Source organism: Harmonia axyridis, chromosome X (assembly GCF_914767665.1).
Source record: "Harmonia axyridis chromosome X, icHarAxyr1.1, whole genome shotgun sequence".
In the NCBI taxonomy this organism is placed as follows: Eukaryota; Metazoa; Arthropoda; class Insecta; order Coleoptera; family Coccinellidae; genus Harmonia; species Harmonia axyridis.
The window spans coordinates 22,015,755-22,033,713 of NC_059508.1; the positions used below are offsets into that span (position 1 = coordinate 22,015,755).

The 17,959-nt window shown below is 27.9% G+C and overlaps 2 pseudogenes; one reads left to right on the forward strand and one right to left on the reverse strand.

Annotated features, from left to right (window-relative positions):
- The first annotated feature begins 13 nt into the window (after positions 1-13).
- LOC123686628 lies at positions 14-3,561 on the forward strand (annotated as a pseudogene).
- A 2,946-nt stretch (positions 3,562-6,507) lies between these two features.
- LOC123686630 lies at positions 6,508-13,088 on the reverse strand (annotated as a pseudogene).
- Positions 13,089-17,959: the final 4,871 nt, after the last annotated feature.

Consider the following 17,959-nt stretch of genomic DNA (forward strand, 5'->3'; position numbering starts at 1 on the left):
ATAAATATGAAATATGTCTTGGTGTAGGTAGGTCGATTAAAGAATTGTTAATAATTTTCGTTAAAGAATTAATTTTTCGTATTGGTATTTTCATATTTAAATTGACGTAACGGTCCAAATTTTACTTTAGTAATTTTTACAACTGCAATTATTGAAATTAATAAATAAAAAATCAAATTTAAAAATATGTTAGAATTTGGATAATTTAAAAATTTATTTAAATTTAAATAAAAATTTCTAATTGAATCTATTTTATGTAAAATTTCATTATTAATATTTTGATTTATTAAATATAGATTTATATTATTTATAAATAAAGTAATTATAAATAAACTAATTATAATTAATAGAATATATTTATTAAATTTAAATTTTCCATTAGAGGCAGTTCTTGTTATATAAATAAATAAAATTAGTAAACCACCAATTATAATTAATATTAAAATATATGAAAATCAAAAGTTTGATCTTATTAATCCTATAATAATACAAGTTATAATAGTATAAGTTAAAATAAGTAGTCCTAAAGATAGTGGGTGGGTAAGGAAAATTGCTAAAAAAGTTAAAAATGTTAAAATTAAGATTTCAGAGGGTAGTTTAATAAAAAATATTAATTTTGGAGATTAAAGATATATTTGTTTTCCTCTGATATTTTAAAAGATTAAATCTTAAAGCTGGTTTACAAGACCAGTATTTTTATTAAATTATTAAAATATGGAAATAATTTTTTTAAGTATGTTTATTTTTAGAATTTTAAATTTTTTTATTGATCGAAAACATTTATTAATAACATTGCTTAGATTAGAATTAGTAATTTTAACTTTATTTATAATAATATATTTTTATTTATCTTATTTTAGTTATGAATTTTATTTTGTAGTAGTTTTTTTAACTATAAGTGTTTGTGAAAGAGTTTTGGGATTATCTTTATTAGTGTCAATAATTCGTTCTTATGGAAATGATTATTTTAATTCATTAAATATTTTATGATAATAGTAATAATATTAGTATTTATGATTCCTTTATGTTTTTTAAATAAATTTTGATTAATTAAGAATTATTTAATTTTAATAAGAATTTGATTCTTTTCAAAAATTTCTTTTTTATTTTTTAGTTCATTAAATTTTTTTATAGGTATAGATTTTTTATCATATTTTTTGTTATTATTAAGGTTTTGAATTTCTTTTTTAATATTTATAGCTAGAGAAAAACTTTTCAATTCAAAAGATTTTAGTGAGTTATTTAGTATTTTATTATTATTATTATTGCTTTTTTATTATTAACTTTTACTTCTATAAATATATTTTTATTTTACATATTTTTTGAGGCTAGGTTAATTCCAATTTTGATTTTAATTTTAGGTTGAGGATATCAGCCTGAACGTATTCAAGCTGGTATATATATATTTTTTTATACAATTATAGCTTCTTTACCAATAATATTATTTATTTTTATTTATTATTCAAAGTTTAAAACATTAGATTTGACTTATATTAATGTAAATTTATTTAGTTTTATTTTATATTTTATAATAATAATAGTATTTTTAGTTAAAATACCGATAGTTTTATTTCATTTATGATTGCCTAAAGCACATGTAGAAGCTTCAGTTGCTGGGTCTATAATATTAGCAGGAGTGATATTAAAGTTAGGAAGATACGGGCTTATTCGGTTTTTGATTATATTTATATATTTAGGAGTTAAGGTTAATTTTTTTTAAATTAATTTATCTTTAGTAGGAGGGATTTTAGTTTCTTTAAGTTGTTTACGTCAAAGAGATATAAAATCTTTAATTGCTTATTCTTCAGTTGTTCATATAGGACTTTTATTGTCAGGTTTATTAACATTTAATTCTTGAGGAATTACTGGATCTTTAATAATAATATTAGCTCATGGTTGTTGCTCTTCAGGATTATTTGTTTTAGTAAATATAAATTATGAACGTATTGTTAGTCGAAGCATTTTTATTAATTAAGGTTTAATTAATATTGTACCTTTTTTATCTTTATGGTGATTTTTGTTAGTAATTAGAAATATAGCTGCACCTCCTTCTTTAAATTTGTTAAGAGAAATCTTGTTAATTAATAGTTTAATTAATTATTCTCATATTTGTATATTTATATTAATAATTATAACTTTTTTGAGAGCTTCATATAGTTTGTATTTATATTCTTTTAGTCAACATGGAAAATTTTACAGAAGATTATATTTTTTTGAATTAATTTCTTATCGAGAATTAATTTTATTATTAATGCATTGGGTTCCTTTAAATTTAATTTTATTAAAAAGAGATTTATTTTTCTTATACTTAAATAGTTTATATAAAATATTGATTTGTGGAGTCAATGAAGTTACTTTAACTTTAAGTAATATCTTTTTGTGTAATTTTTTCTAGATTAATACTTAGGTTTTTTTTTTTTTTTTAGTTTTAGATTATTTTCACTTAATACAGGAAAGGTTTATTTTATTGAGTGAAGAATTTTCAGTTTAAATTCAATAGAAGTAGAAATATTAATTCTTTTAGATTGAATATCCTTATTATTTGTTTCTTTTGTTTTATTTATTTCTACAATAGTAATTTTTTATAGAAAATCTTATATATCTAAGGATTTATCTATTAATCGTTTTATCATATTAGTTTTTATATTTGTTCTTTCTATATTATTAATAATTTTAAGTCCAAATTTAATTTCAATTTTATTGGGTTGAGATGGGTTAGGATTAGTTTCTTATTGTTTAGTGATTTATTATCAAAATGTAAAATCTTATTCAGCTGGTATATTAACAGCTTTATCTAATCGAGTAGGAGTCGCGATATTAATAATTTCTATTGCTTGGATAATAAATTTTGGAAGATGGAATTTTATATTATATATTGATTATTATTATAGAGATAAAAGAATAATAATTGTAGGTTTGTTAATTATTATTGCTGCTTTAACTAAAAGTGCACAAATTCCTTTTTCAGCTTGATTACCAGCAGCTATAGCTGCTCCTACTCCTGTTTCAGCATTAGTACATTCTTCAACTTTAGTAACAGCAGGGGTTTATTTATTAATTCGATTTCATTTATTATTGGAAAATTATTCTTTTGTGTTAATATTCATTGGATTGATAACAATATTAATTTCAGGTTTAGCGGCTAATTTTGAATATGATTTAAAAAAAATTATTGCTTTATCAACTTTAAGTCAGTTAGGTTTAATAGTTACTATTTTAAGATTACGTTTATATGAATTAGCTTTTTTTCATTTATTAATTCATGCTTTATTTAAAGCTTTATTATTTATATGTGCAGGTAATTTTATTCATTTAATAGGAGAATGTCAAGATATTCGTTTTATAGGGGGTTTAGTTTATAAAACTCCTATAACTGTAATATATTTTAATGTAAGAAATCTATCATTATGTGGGATTCCTTTTTTTTCTGGATTTCACTCAAAAGATTTAATTATAGAGGTTTATTCTATGTTAAGATTAAATATTTCAATTTATTTAATTATATTAATTTCTTTAACATTAACAGTTTCTTATACAGTGCGTTTATTAAATTATTTAATATTTACAGATTATTGTGGGTTTAGAATAAATAAAACTGAAGAATTAAGAGATGAAATAGTTTATAGAATAGGATTTATATTTATTATCGTATTATTTTCAGGAACGGTTCTTATATGATTTATATTTAAGGATATTAATTTAGTTGTATTACCTTTTTTTATGAAAATTTTAATTTTAATTATAGTAATAATTGGGGTAATTATAGGTTTTGAGATTTCTTTATTAAAATTAAATTATAATTTAATTTTTTCTAATTTAATAAAAATTTTAATTTTTTTAGTATTAATATGGAATTTGCCTTATATTTCAACTTTTGGAATAAATAATTTTTTTATTAATTCAGGAATACTAAATTATAAAGTTTTAGATCAAGGTTGATCAGAGTTCTTAGGAAGCCGGGGTTTATTTAAATTTTTTTAAAAAAATTCTGTTTTATTTCAGTATATTTTTGAAAATAGTTTAAAGATTTATATAATAATATTTTTAATTTGGATTATTTTGTTATTGATTTATATATTTTACTTAAATAGCTTAATAGAGCGCAATATTGAAGATATTGAGGTAAATTAAAATATTTTTTAAGTATTTATAAGAATTAATCTTTTTTTATAATGAAAATATAATGTTTTAGATAAACTATATAAATAGAAATATTAACAAATTGCTATATATCAAGTTAGAAGCTTAAATATTTATATTTCTTTAATTGGAGAGTTTCTCATTGGAATCATTAACAGTGACTTACCTCAAGTTTGGTTTCAATTAAATAAGGAATTTAAATTCAAATTTTTAGGTCGAAACTAAATGCAATATTTTGCTTCTTATTTAAGATAAACTGAAAAACAGTATTTTTCAAATGCAAATTAAATGTTAATTTAACTATTATCCTATAAAGATCAGTTTAAGGCTCCTTGTTTTCATTCATGGTATAAACCTAAAATTAAGATTGCCATGAATATAAAAAATATAATGCTAATAATTATAATATTAGAATATTTTATTCTATAAATAAAAGGGATAATAAGGGTAATTTCTACATCAAAAATTAAAAAGATTAAAGCGATTAAAAAAAAGTGAATTGAGAATGGTAGGCGTGCAGAATTTTTAGGGTCAAATCCGCATTCAAAGGGAGAACTTTTTTCTCGATCTTTAAATGTTTTTATTGAAATATAATTTGCAATAATTATTAAAATTATTATAATTCTAAAAATTATCAAAATTAAAGATTAAATTAAGAATATTAACTATACTTTTAAAAGATTTTTTGATTGGAAATCAAATGTAATATTTATACTATATAGATATCTACCTCATCAATAAATAGATATATATAGGAATAGTCATACTACGTCTACAAAATGTCAATATCATGCTGCTGCTTCGAATCCAAAATGGTGATTGTTTCTAAAATGATTAAAGTTTAATCGAGTTGAACATACTAAAAGAAAAATAGAACCAATAATTACATGTAAACCATGGAATCCTGTAGCTATAAAGAATGTTCTTCCATAAACTGAATCGGCTATAGAAAATGGGGCTTCTAAATATTCAATTCCTTGTAGTAAAGAAAAATATATTCCTAGTAAAACAGTAATAATTAATCTTTGAAATGTTTGATTAAAATTATTTTCTATTAATCTATGGTGGGCTCAAGTTACACTTAGGCCTGATCTTAATAGAATAATAGTGTTTAATAATGGGATTTCATTAGGATTAAAAGTATTAATTCCTTTTGGAGGTCAAGTTATTCCTAATTCGATAGAAGGAGATAATCTTATATGATAAAATCTTCAAAAAAAACTAATAAAGAAAAAAATCTCTGAGGTAATAAATAAAATTATTCCTTATCGTTAACCAAAAGATACTAAAAGAGTGTGGTTTCCTTGAAAGGTTCTTTCTCGAATTACATCTCGTCATCATTGAAATATAATTAGTAAAAGAATTAAATTTCTTAATATAAATAAATTTGAGTTAAAAAGATGGAATCATTTAATTATTCCTAGTATAGCAGTTATAGCTCTAAAAGCGCCTAAAATTGGTCAAGGACTATAATCTACTAAATGAAATGAGTGATTTTTTATCATAATTATTTTCTCTAGAATAAAGAGTTCTAAGGATAGCAAAAACATAAGATTGAATTGAAGCTACTGCTGATTCTAATAAAATTAGTATAAACTGAATTATAATAATTAATAAAATAAGCAAATTCACTATAGGACCAGTATTTCCTAAAAGAGTTAATAAAAGGTGTCCTGCAATTATATTAGCTGATAAACGAATAGCGAGAGTTCCAGGACGAATAATATTTCTAATTGTTTCAATACATACTATAAAAGGTATTAAAATAGTAGGAGTTCCTTGGGGCATTAGATGAGCAAATGAGTGATAAGTGTGGCTAATTCAACTATTTGATATAAATCTTAACCATAAAGGTAAAGCTAGGGATAGAGTAAAAATTATATGACTTGAGGCTGTAAAAATGTAAGGAAATAACCCTATTAAGTTATTAATTATAATGAAGTAAAACAATACTATAAATATTAAAGTGTTATTTTTTTTTGTAATGATTTTGAATTCTTTATGTAGAGTAATTAATATATTTTGAATTAAAAAGTTAAATCGATTAGGAATTAGTCAGAATATAGAAGGAATAAATAAATAACTAATAATTATTCTTAGTCAATTTAAAGGTAATATAAAATAAGATGAAGGATCAAAAGAAGAAAAAAGATTTATTATCATTTTCAAGAAAATTTTTTATTTAATAATTTAAAATTTTTTAAAGGAGATTTTTTATGAGAATAAAATATTTTAATGTTTAAAATAATAAATAAAAGTGTTATAAAAATATACAAGGAAAACCAATCTATAGGTATAGTTTGAGGAATTGAAAATTATTCTAAGAATGATTTTAGTTTGACAAACTAATGTTATAGGTTAACTAAATTTTTCATTAGAAGTAGTCGTTAATTACTATAAAGTGGTTTAAGAGACCAATACTTATCTTTCAGTCATCTAATGAAAAATTTTCTACCCATTTAATGAAATTTTGGGGAGAAATTCTTTCAATAGAAATAGGTATAAATCTATGGTTTGCTCCACAAATTTCTGAACATTGGCCAAAAAAAATTCCAGTTCGATTTAAATTAAATCTAAGTTGATTTAATCGCCCTGGGGAGTCATCAACTTTTACTCCTGTTGAAGGAACTGTTCAAGAATGAATTACGTCAGAAGATGAAGTTAGAATTCGAATATGAGAAAGATATGGTAAAATAGTTCGATTATCAACTTCTAGTAATCGAAAATTAAAAAGTTGATTATTATTAATTAAATATGAATCAAATTCAAGATTTTTAAAATCTGTATATTCATAGGTTAATTTCTTAGGCGCCAAACCGATAAGTACGGTCGTGTCAAGAAAGCGATAATTAGTGGAAAAGTGAGTGAATTTGAAAAGACTTGTGTGGAGAAGTGAGAGAAAGGTGGAATTCTCAGGTGGTGATAAAGGCAGTTGATGAGATATTTCATAGTAAGAATATAAAGAAGGAAAATATAGACTTAAAAGATTGAGGTTAAAATAAACTAAGCAATAACAGAGATTGAAATCATAGGTTTTCTGCAACTGAAGCGCTAGCGAGAGTATCGGGTCGGGACCTGAATCGAGTAGGGGACCGGCGGCGGCGCAACCGTGCTCTCGACGCACAGAGGTAGCGGAACGAGATTTGTGAATTCTGAAGAGAGTGTTGTAACTCGACATCTCTAATGAACAAGGGCGATTTCAAAAGAAGTAGAAGTGAAGAAGAAGAGGAAGATATTTTCGCAAAGTCAAAAAAGGTAATAAGGTCACCCAACATCAAAAATAAGGGAAAAGATATGGAAGTCGAGAGTTTGAAGGCAATGTTTGAGAATATGATGGAGCAGATGAAATTGGAGATGCGAAGAAATACGGAGGAAGTAAAATTAGAGATGAATAAATTGAGGAAGGAAATGCAGGTTAGGGAAAGTCAGTGGGAAAATGAAAAGAGAGAACTAGAAAGTAGAATAAGGAATTTGGAGGATAAAGTAGACCGAGAAGAAAGACAGAAAAGGAAGAATAATATAGTTGTGAAGAAATTAAAAACAAGTGATGGAAATGAAAGGGAAAAGATCGAAAAATTCATCAATGAGGAGCTGAAGATAAAGGTAAACATAGCTAAGGCATACAAAATAAATCGAGGAAAGGAAAATGAAATGATAGTTGCTGAAGTTGAAAGCTGGGAACAGAAACAGAATATAATGAGAAAGAAACAAATGTTAAAGGGAAAAGATATCTTTATTGATAACGATCTGACAGCGAAGGAGAGGAAGATACAAAATCAGATTGTGGAAATAAGCAAGGAGGAGAAGAAAAGAGGGAAGAATGTGAGGGTTGGATACAGAAAATTGTTCATAGAAGAGAAGGTTTTTGTATGGGATGAAAGAGAACAAGGTGTAAAGGAACAAGAAGTTCTGAAGAAATCTGACCTGGGTCAGAGTTCAAAAAACCAATAGGGATAGATAAAGGACGGCTGATTATTAAGTTGGAGACAAAGCGAGGAAAGGAATATGAGTATAGGAAAACACAAATGGAAGAAATGAGTAGGGAAACTAGAGAAGTAAAAGAGAAAAAAGGGAGAGATAACTGGAAGTTGGCAACCTGGAATGTGAGAGGTATAAAAGGCAGAGAGGACGAGCTAATACAGGAATTGGAGAGGTATCAGATAAAAATATTAACGGTGACAGAAACAAAGAAGAAAGGAATAGGAGAGCAAGTGATGAGGGGTGATCATTTAATGATTTACGGAGGAGTGAAATATGAACAACATGGAGCGGCAGGCGTGGGATGCATAATTGACAAGAATTGGAGAAAATATGTGGAACACTGGCAGGTATATTCGGAGAGACTATTGAAGGTACGTCTGAGGAGAGAAAAATCCGAGTTGTGGAACATAATAGTAGCATATGGACCAAATGAAGACGCAAAGGTGGAGGATAAGAACAAATTTTGGGAAGAATTGAACATGGTAACAGAGGAATGCAGGGGAAAAATCGTGGTGTGTGGAGATTTTAATAGCAGGGTTGGAATAGGAGGAGGAAGAGATGGGATCGTCGGTAAATATGGAGAAACAAAGAAAACGAACAACGGAGAAAGACTTATAGAGTACTGCAGGATGAATAATATGATAGTTTCGAATACATTCTTTGAGCATAAAGATGTACATAGGTACACAAGGCATGGACATAACGTTGACGATAGATCAATAATAGATTACTTCTTAGTAGAAAGAGATAATAGAAGGGACATCGCAGATGTAAGAGTGCACAGGGGAGCGGAAATAGGAAGTGACCATTATATGCTTGTAGCAAAGATAATGAGTGAAGGAAAAGAGAAGGTCGAACATAGGCAACTTAATGAAGGATATGAAAATATAAAAAGCTATAAACTGAGAGAAATGAGTGTAGCAGAAGAGTACAGGAAAGATGTAGAAGAGAATATGACTAGGGTGGAAATAGGAGTTGAGGAGGGAGTGGAGGAAGTATGGGGAAGGTTCAAGAATATACTAATGGAATCAGCAAAAAGAGTGTGTGGTAGTGTTAAAATTGGGAGAAACAGAAGGGGAACAGCCTGGTGGAGTGACAACTTGAAGAGACAAATTAAAATGAAGAAAATATTGTGGAAGGAATATCTAAAGAATAGAAATGCATGTAATTATCGGAAATATAAAGAACAAAGGAAGAGAGTTAAGCAAGTAACATTGGAAGAAAAGGAGAAAACATGGAGAGATTTTGGAGAGAGAATGGAGAAAAATTACACGGAAAATAGAAAGCTTTTTTACAGAGTCATGAAAAATATGAGGAAGGGGGAGAAGATTGACAATACATCGATCAAGTGTAAAGGAAACAGATTGCTTGTGGGAGAGAAGGAAATAATGGAAAGATGGAAGGAACACTTCATTGAATTACTGAAGGGAAATGAAGTCAAAAAAGAAGATACACAAAAAAAAGATAAGCGATGGGAGGACGACGGGGAAGACTTGATAAGCATTGAAGAGGTTAAGGTAGCTCTCAGAAGAGTCAAGAATGGAAAAGCTGCAGGATACGATAGAATTACACCGGAAATGATGAAGAACATGGGAGAAAAAGGTATAAATGTATTCAGGGAAATATGTCAGAAAGCATGGAATTCGAAAGAAATACCACAAGATTGGAAAATGGCGATGATAGTACCAGCTTACAAGAATGGGGACAGAAAGAAATGTGATAATTATAGAGGTATAAACTTGCTATGTACAGCTCTCAAAGTATACGAAGCGATATTGGAGAGTAGACTAAAAATAAGCACAGAGGACACACTAGATAAAGCTCAGAGTGGGTTTATGAGAGGGAGAAGTGTACAAGACCACATTTTCACTCTGAAACAGACCATTCATAAGATGAAAAGAAGTGGAAGAAAGGCTTATTTTGTATTTATAGATCTGGTGAAAGCTTTTGACAGGGTTAGTAGATCGAAAATGTGGGATATATTGAAAACAAGAGGGATAAACAGAAATTTGGTGGAGTCTATTAAAAGTGTTTATTGTGAAAGCTTGAACTGTGTTATTGTCAGAAATATGAAGTCGGAGTTATTTGAGACAAAGGAGGGACTGAGGCAGGGTGGAGTGCTGAGTCCGACATTGTTTATACTGTTTTTGGATGAGATAATCAGAGAAGCAAAGGAGAGAACAGAGAAGCTTACAATTGGTTTTAAGAACTTAAGAAGAGTTGTAATATCAGAATGTGCCTTTGCGGATGACATCGTATTGATGGCGGGAACAAGGAGGAGTATACAGGGAAATTTGGATATATGGAATGGAATACTGAGAAAATATGGGATGGAAATAAATAGAAGAAAGACAAAAGTGATGGAAGTGAACGATGAACGGGAGGATGATTGGAGATTGGAAATTGAGGGAGAGGAAGTTGAAAAGGTGAAATGTTTCAGATATTTAGGAGTGAACATAGAAAATACGGGAAGCCAAGAAAAGGAGATTAACGAGAGAATTGAAAAAGCCGGCAGATTATATCACACAGTCAATAGGAAATTCCTAAGAAGAACTGAAGTCGAAGAGAAAACTAAAATGACCGTGTTTAAGTCGATATTCAGACCTGTTCTGTCGTATGGATGTGAAACTTGGAACACAACAAGGAGAATGAGGAGTAAACTACAGGCAGTAGAAATGAAATTTTTGAGAGGAGTGAAGGGGGTTACAAGGATGGACAGAAGGAGAAATGACGACATAAGAGGTGAATTGGGGATAAAATCATTGGAAAGGTTTGTGGGTGAGAGGCAGTTGGGATGGTGGGGACACTTACATCGTATGGAGGAGGAGAGACCAATCAAACAAATATGGGAGGCAAAAGTCGAGAAAAAGGCAAAAAGGGGGAGACCGCAACAAACATGGGAGGATATGGTAGAGGAGGAAATAAAGAAAAGAGGGAAAAGCGTCAGGGAAGCTGAGATGATGACATCAAATAGGACAGAATGGAAGAAATTCATTGAATCAAATTAGAATTATTCTTAAGTTATTGTTAAGTTGGAAAATGTAGATAATGAAACCCATACACCGAAAGGTATCAAATGGGATACAGATTATATATATATATATTCATAGGTTCAATATCATTGATGACCAATAGTTTTAATAGTAACTAAAGGGTTACGGATTTCATCAATTAAGTAAATTAATTTTAAAGAAGGAAAAGCAATAAAAATTAAAGTTAATGCTGGTATGATAGTTCAAATTGTTTCAATATTGTGTCCTTCTAATATAAAACGATGGTTATAATTATTTAATGTTAGTCTCATTATGGTATATGTTACAATACAAGTGATTATTATTAAGATCAAAAGGGCGTGATCATGAAAAAATCTTAATTGTTCCAGTAAATATGAAGCTCTGTCTAAAAATATATATGATTTTCAAGTCGCTATTTCTAAAAAAAGGTAAATCTTTATAATTGGGGTTTAAATCCAATGCACTAATCTGCCATATTAGAATTTTTGAGCTAAGATTGGTACTTCTGAATAAGAATGTTCATTAGGGGGAGAAAGTTGGAGTCATTCAATTAAAGAGGGTACATTAGAATTAAACTTTCTTAAACGTATTGAATAAAATCTTTCTCAAATAATTAAGATTATAAAGATTATTCTAAGAGAGGAAATTATAGATCCAATAGAAGAAATTTTATTTCATTTGTAATAAGCATCAGGATAATCAGAGTATCGTCGAGGTATTCCTCTTAGTCCTAAGAAGTGTTGAGGAAAAAATGTTAAGTTTACCCCAATAAATATAATTAAAAATTGGATTTGTAATAATTTATTGTTAAGATTGAATCCTGTAATTAAAGGGAATCAATGGATAAATCCTGCTATAATGGCAAATACAGCTCCTATAGATAAAACGTAATGGAAATGAGCTACAACATAATAGGTATCATGTAAAATAATATCTATAGAAGAGTTAGCTAAAATTACTCCTGTTAATCCACCAATTGTAAATAAAAATAAAAATCCCAGGGTTCATAAAATTGAAGGTGTATAGTAAAATTGTATTCCATGTAAAGTTGCTAATCAAGAAAAAATTTTAATTCCAGTGGGTACTGCAATAATTATAGTAGCTGAAGTAAAATAAGCTCGAGTATCAACATCTATTCCCACTGTAAATATGTGATGAGCTCATACTACAAATCCTAGAAGTCCAATAGCTAATATAGCATAAATTATTCCTAAAGAACCAAAGGCAATTTTTTTCCCTCTTTCTTGTGTAATAATATGGGAAATTATACCAAATCCTGGGAGAATTAAAATATAAACTTCAGGATGGCCAAAAAATCAAAATAAATGTTGGTATAAAATTGGGTCTCCCCCACCGGTTGGATCAAAAAAAGAAGAATTTAAGTTTCGGTCAGTTAATAGTATAGTAATTGCTCCTGCAAGAACTGGTAGTGATAGTAATAAAAGAATTGCTGTAATAAGAACAGATCATACAAATAAAGGAGTTTTATCAAGTATTATACCAAATGGACGTATATTTATAATAGTTGAAATGAAATTTACTGCACCTAAAATTGAGGAAATTCCTGCTAAATGTAAACTAAAAATCACTAAATCTACTGAAGGCCCGTTATGTGTTAAATTAGAAGAAAGAGGAGGGTAAACAGTTCATTCTGTTCCTGCCCCTATTTCTACGATTGTTCTTAAAATTAAAAGAGTTAAAGCAGGGGGTAAAAGTCAAAATCTTATGTTATTTAATCGTGGAAATGCTATATCAGGAGCTCCAATTATTAAAGGAACTAATCAATTTCCAAAACCCCCAATTATAATAGGTATTACTATAAAGAAAATTATAATGAAAGCATGAGCTGTAACAATTATATTATAAATTTGGTCGTTTCCAATTAATCTTCCTCTAGTTCCTAATTCTAACCGAATTAAAATACTTAACGATGTTCCTACTATTCCTGCCCATATTCCAAATAAAAAGTATAATGTTCCAATATCTTTATGATTAGTAGAAAATAATCATTTATTCGATAAAGTGGCTGAATTAAAGCGTTAAATTGTAAATTTAATTATGAGTTTTCTCCTTTATTAAGCCTTATATTCAATTATGATTATAAATTGCAAATTTATAGGGGAATATTATTCTAAGGCTTAGAAAAATTCTATTTTTAACTTTGAAGGTTACTAGTTTATTTAACTTAAATCCTTAATAAATTCTAAAAATTACAGTAAAAATGATTAATCCGTAAATATTCACTCAATTTGAAAAAATTACATAGTAAGAGTAAATATAATTGAATTTTTTATTTTCATTTAATTTTATTATTAAAGATTGAAGTATTAAGCGTATATAAATATATATACAAATTAAAGTAATAAAAATTATTATAAAAGATAGAAAATAAAAGTGATTTTCAATTAAAGTTTTTAGAATTAGTCACTTAGGAAAAAATCCTAAAAAGGGGGGGATTCCTCCTAGAGAAAAGAAATTTAAAAAAAAATAGAATTTTAAAGTTTTATTGTAATTCATATTATTTATAAGATCTTTAATGTTAAAGATTTTATATTTATTAAAAATTAAGATTATATTTAAAGAAATAAAAGTATAAATTAAAAAGTATAATATTCATAAGGATTGATTTAATATTATTATTCTTAATATTCAACCAATATGGTTAATGGAAGATAAGGCAAGAATTTTTTTTAATCTGGTTTGGTTCCATGTTTTTACACTCCCTAAGGTTATACATATCAAAATAATCAAAATAAAGAATAGGTTTAATTTAAAATTATATATAATTAAAATTATTGGGGCAATTTTTTGTCAAGTTATTAATAATAATGCATTAGCTTATCTTAGTCCTTCTAGGACTTCTGGGTATCAAAAGTGAAAAGGGGCTGCTCCTATTTTTATAAGGATAGCTCTGTTAAACAAAAATATAGAAGTAGGTATTAATTGCTCGATAGAATTGATTAAAATAAATGAATTTAAAAAAGAAAATAAAACTAGAATTGATGCAGAAACTTGAACTAAAAAATATTTCAAGGAGGATTCAGAAGAATACTTAAAATTATCTAAATTTATAATAGGAATAAAAGCTAAGAGGTTTAATTCTAAACCAATCCAGATATTAATTCATGAATAAGCAGAAATAGAAATAAGAGTTCCTCTTATTATTAAAATTAAAAATATTAATTTTATAGTTTTAATTATAAAGAAAAGGGGTATACCTTTATAAATGGGGTATGAACCCATCAGCTTCTTTAGCTTATCTTTATATTCTAGTATAAGATGTACAAGAGTTTTTGAAACTCTAAGAAATAATTTAATTTTATTGAATATAATTACAAAAAAAAATTAACAATTAAAAATTTAACTTATTAAGTTAAATTTAAAATTTAATATTTTAACCTTAAATAAAAACTATTAAATTTTCATTAATTTAAGTGTACAAAAATTAATTCACAAAGTAAAAAATCCTATAAAATAGGATTATTTATATAAATATATTCGATAAATTTGAGTTGATTTTGGTGCCCTACTTCAGGATCAATTTCAACATTCTAAACTAATCCTGAGGCTAAGTCCAACAATCAACACCAAATCCGATAAATTTGAGTTGATTTTGGTCGTCCTACTTCAGGATCAATTCCAATATTCTAAACCAATCCTGAGACTAAGCCCAACAATCAATACCAAATCCGATAAATTTGAGTTGATTTTGGTGTCCTACTTCAGGATCAATTTCAACATTCTAAACTAATCCTGAGGCTAAGTCCAACAATCAGCACCAAATCCGATAAATTTGAGTTGATTTTGGTGCCCTACTTCAGGATCAATTTCAACATTCTAAACCAATCCTGAGACTAAGCCCAACAATCAATACCAAATCCGATAAATTTGAGTTGATTTTGGTGCCCTACTTAAGGATCAATTTCAACATTCTAAACCAATCCTGAGGTTAAGTCCAACAATCAACACCAAACCCGATAAATTTGAGTTGATTTTGGTGCCCTACTTCAGGATCAATTTCAATATTCTAAACCAATCCTGAGGCTAAGCCCAACAATCAACACCAAATCCGATAAATTTGAGTTGATTTTGGTGCCCTACTTCAGGATCAATTTCAACATTCTAAACTAATCCTGAGGCTAAGTCCAACAATCAGCACCAAATCCGATAAATTTGAGTTGATTTTGGTGCCCTACTTCAGGATCAATTTCAACATTCTAAACCAATCCTGAGGCTAAGCCCAACAATCAGCACCAAATCCGATAAATTTGAGTTGATTTTGGTGCCCTACTTCAGGATCAATTTCAACATTCTAAACCAATCCTGAGACTAAGCCCAACAATCAACATCAAATCCGATAAATTTGAGTTGATTTTGGTCGTCCTATTTCAGGATCAATTCCAATATTCTAAACCAATCCTGAGGCTAAGTCCAACAATCAACACCAAATCCGATAAATTTGAGTTGATTTTGGTCGTCCTACTTCAGGATCAATTTCAACATTCTAAACCAATCCTGAGGCTAAGTCCAACAATCAACACCAAATCCGATAAATTTGAGTTGATTTTGGTGCCCTACTTCAGGATCAATTTCAATATTCTAAACCAATCCTGAGGCTAAGTCCAACAATCAACACCAAATCCGATAAATTTGAGTTGATTTTGGTGCCCTACTTCAGGATCAATTTCAACATTCTAAACCAATCCTGAGGCTAAGCCCAACAATCAACACCAAACCCGATAAATTTGAGTTGATTTTGGTGCCCTACTTCAGGATCAATTTCAACATTCTAAACTAACCCTGAGGCTAAGTCCAACAATCAGCACCAAATCCGATAAATTTGAGTTGATTTTGGTGCCCTACTTCAGGATCAATTTCAACATTCTAAACCAATCCTGAGGCTAAGCCCAACAATCAGCACCAAATCCGATAAATTTGAGTTGATTTTGGTGCCCTACTTCAGGATCAATTTCAACATTCTAAACCAATCCTGAAGCTAAGTCCAACAATCAACACCAAACCCGATAAATTTGAGTTGATTTTGGTCGTCCTACTTCAGGATCAATTTCAACATTCTAAACCAATCCTGAGGCTAAGTCCAACAATCAACACCAAATCCGATAAATTTGAGTTGATTTTGGTGCCCTACTTCAGGATCAATTTCAACATTCTAAACCAATCCTGAGGCTAAGTCCAACAATCAACACCAAATCCGATAAATTTGAGTTGATTTTGGTCGTCCTTCTTCAGGATCAATTTCAACATTCTAAACTAACCCTGAGGCTAAGTCCAACAATCAACACCAAATCCGATAAATTTGAGTTGATTTTGGTGTCCTACTTCAGGATCAATTTCAACATTCTAAACTAATCCTGAGGCTAAGTCCAACAATCAGCACCAAATCCGATAAATTTGAGTTGATTTTGGTCGTCCTATTTCAGGATCAATTTCAATATTCTAAACCAATCCTGAGGTTAAGTCCAACAATCAACACCAAACCCGATAAATTTGAGTTGATTTTGGTGCCCTACTTCAGGATCAATTTCAACATTCTAAACCAATCCTGAGGCTAAGTCCAACAATCAACACCAAATCCGATAAATTTGAGTTGATTTTGGTCGTCCTACTTCAGGATCAATTTCAATATTCTAAACCAATCCTGAGGCTAAGTCCAACAATCAACGTTTAAGTTTTTAAAATTATTAGTTTTTGATTTTGAATAACTAAGAAACTGACTTTTAAATTTTTAAAATTTTTAAATATCACCTTATTAATAAATTTGTATAAGAATTCTATGGGGGGGGGATCAATAGAATTCAATTTACAAAAATTTGAATAAATGGATTTATATTTAAAAATCAAAAAATTTTGTAATTAAAAATTATTCTTTCAATTTTATTTTCACAGAAAAGGTTTAAATTTTCTATAAAATGAATTTTCTGTTAGACTAGAAGAAGAATTTTTTCTAAAAGTTGATTTTTCTAACAAAATAGTTTGGAAAAAGAGATTTTATGATAAATCCTTTTTTCACATAAAAAATAATCGATCCCTGTAAAATTTTGTAATCCGAAGATTTTTTCCAAATTTCATCAAATTTCACGAAATTTGGCATTTTTTTCAAAAATTTCGGGGATGGAACTAGGGGTGGGTTGCACATGTTTCATCTCATCAAAATGACCCTTTCTTCAGGCGCCCTAATAGGAATTTCCTCATACATCGGTTTTTATATCCAAGTGTTATAATTGTTTTTTAGACAATAATGTCAATTTTAAAGATCAAATTTTTTGAAAAATTTCAAAAAAAAACGAAAAAAATGCAAAATTTTGCAATTTTTTGCATTTTTTGGGTCAAAATTTGGGCAAAAAAAAATGGCCTAAAATCGATACTTTATTAGCAGTATTAATTTAAATTTTGTCTTTTAATAGGGTTTTTCTCTTGGACCCTATGCCTTTTTAATTAAAGAATTTATTTATATATATCTATAATATTTAATAATTAATAATTACTTATTAATATATAATTATTTATATATAAGGGCGAAATATATCTTACATTGGATAGTACCATTAGTAATATTCTAGGTGCTAATTTTAATTAAATAGTTAAAATAAACATTTTTAAATATATAAAAACCGATTTAATATTGGTATCTTAAGGGATATATAATAGTACTCCCGAAAAAAAGAGAAAGAATATATAAAGTAAATCAGTATATAAAAACGACGGTGAATTTCGAGAATTTCTATATTAATAAATATTTTATATATTAATAATATTTATAATATATATATATAAAGAGTATAAATTATTAATAATTAATTTAA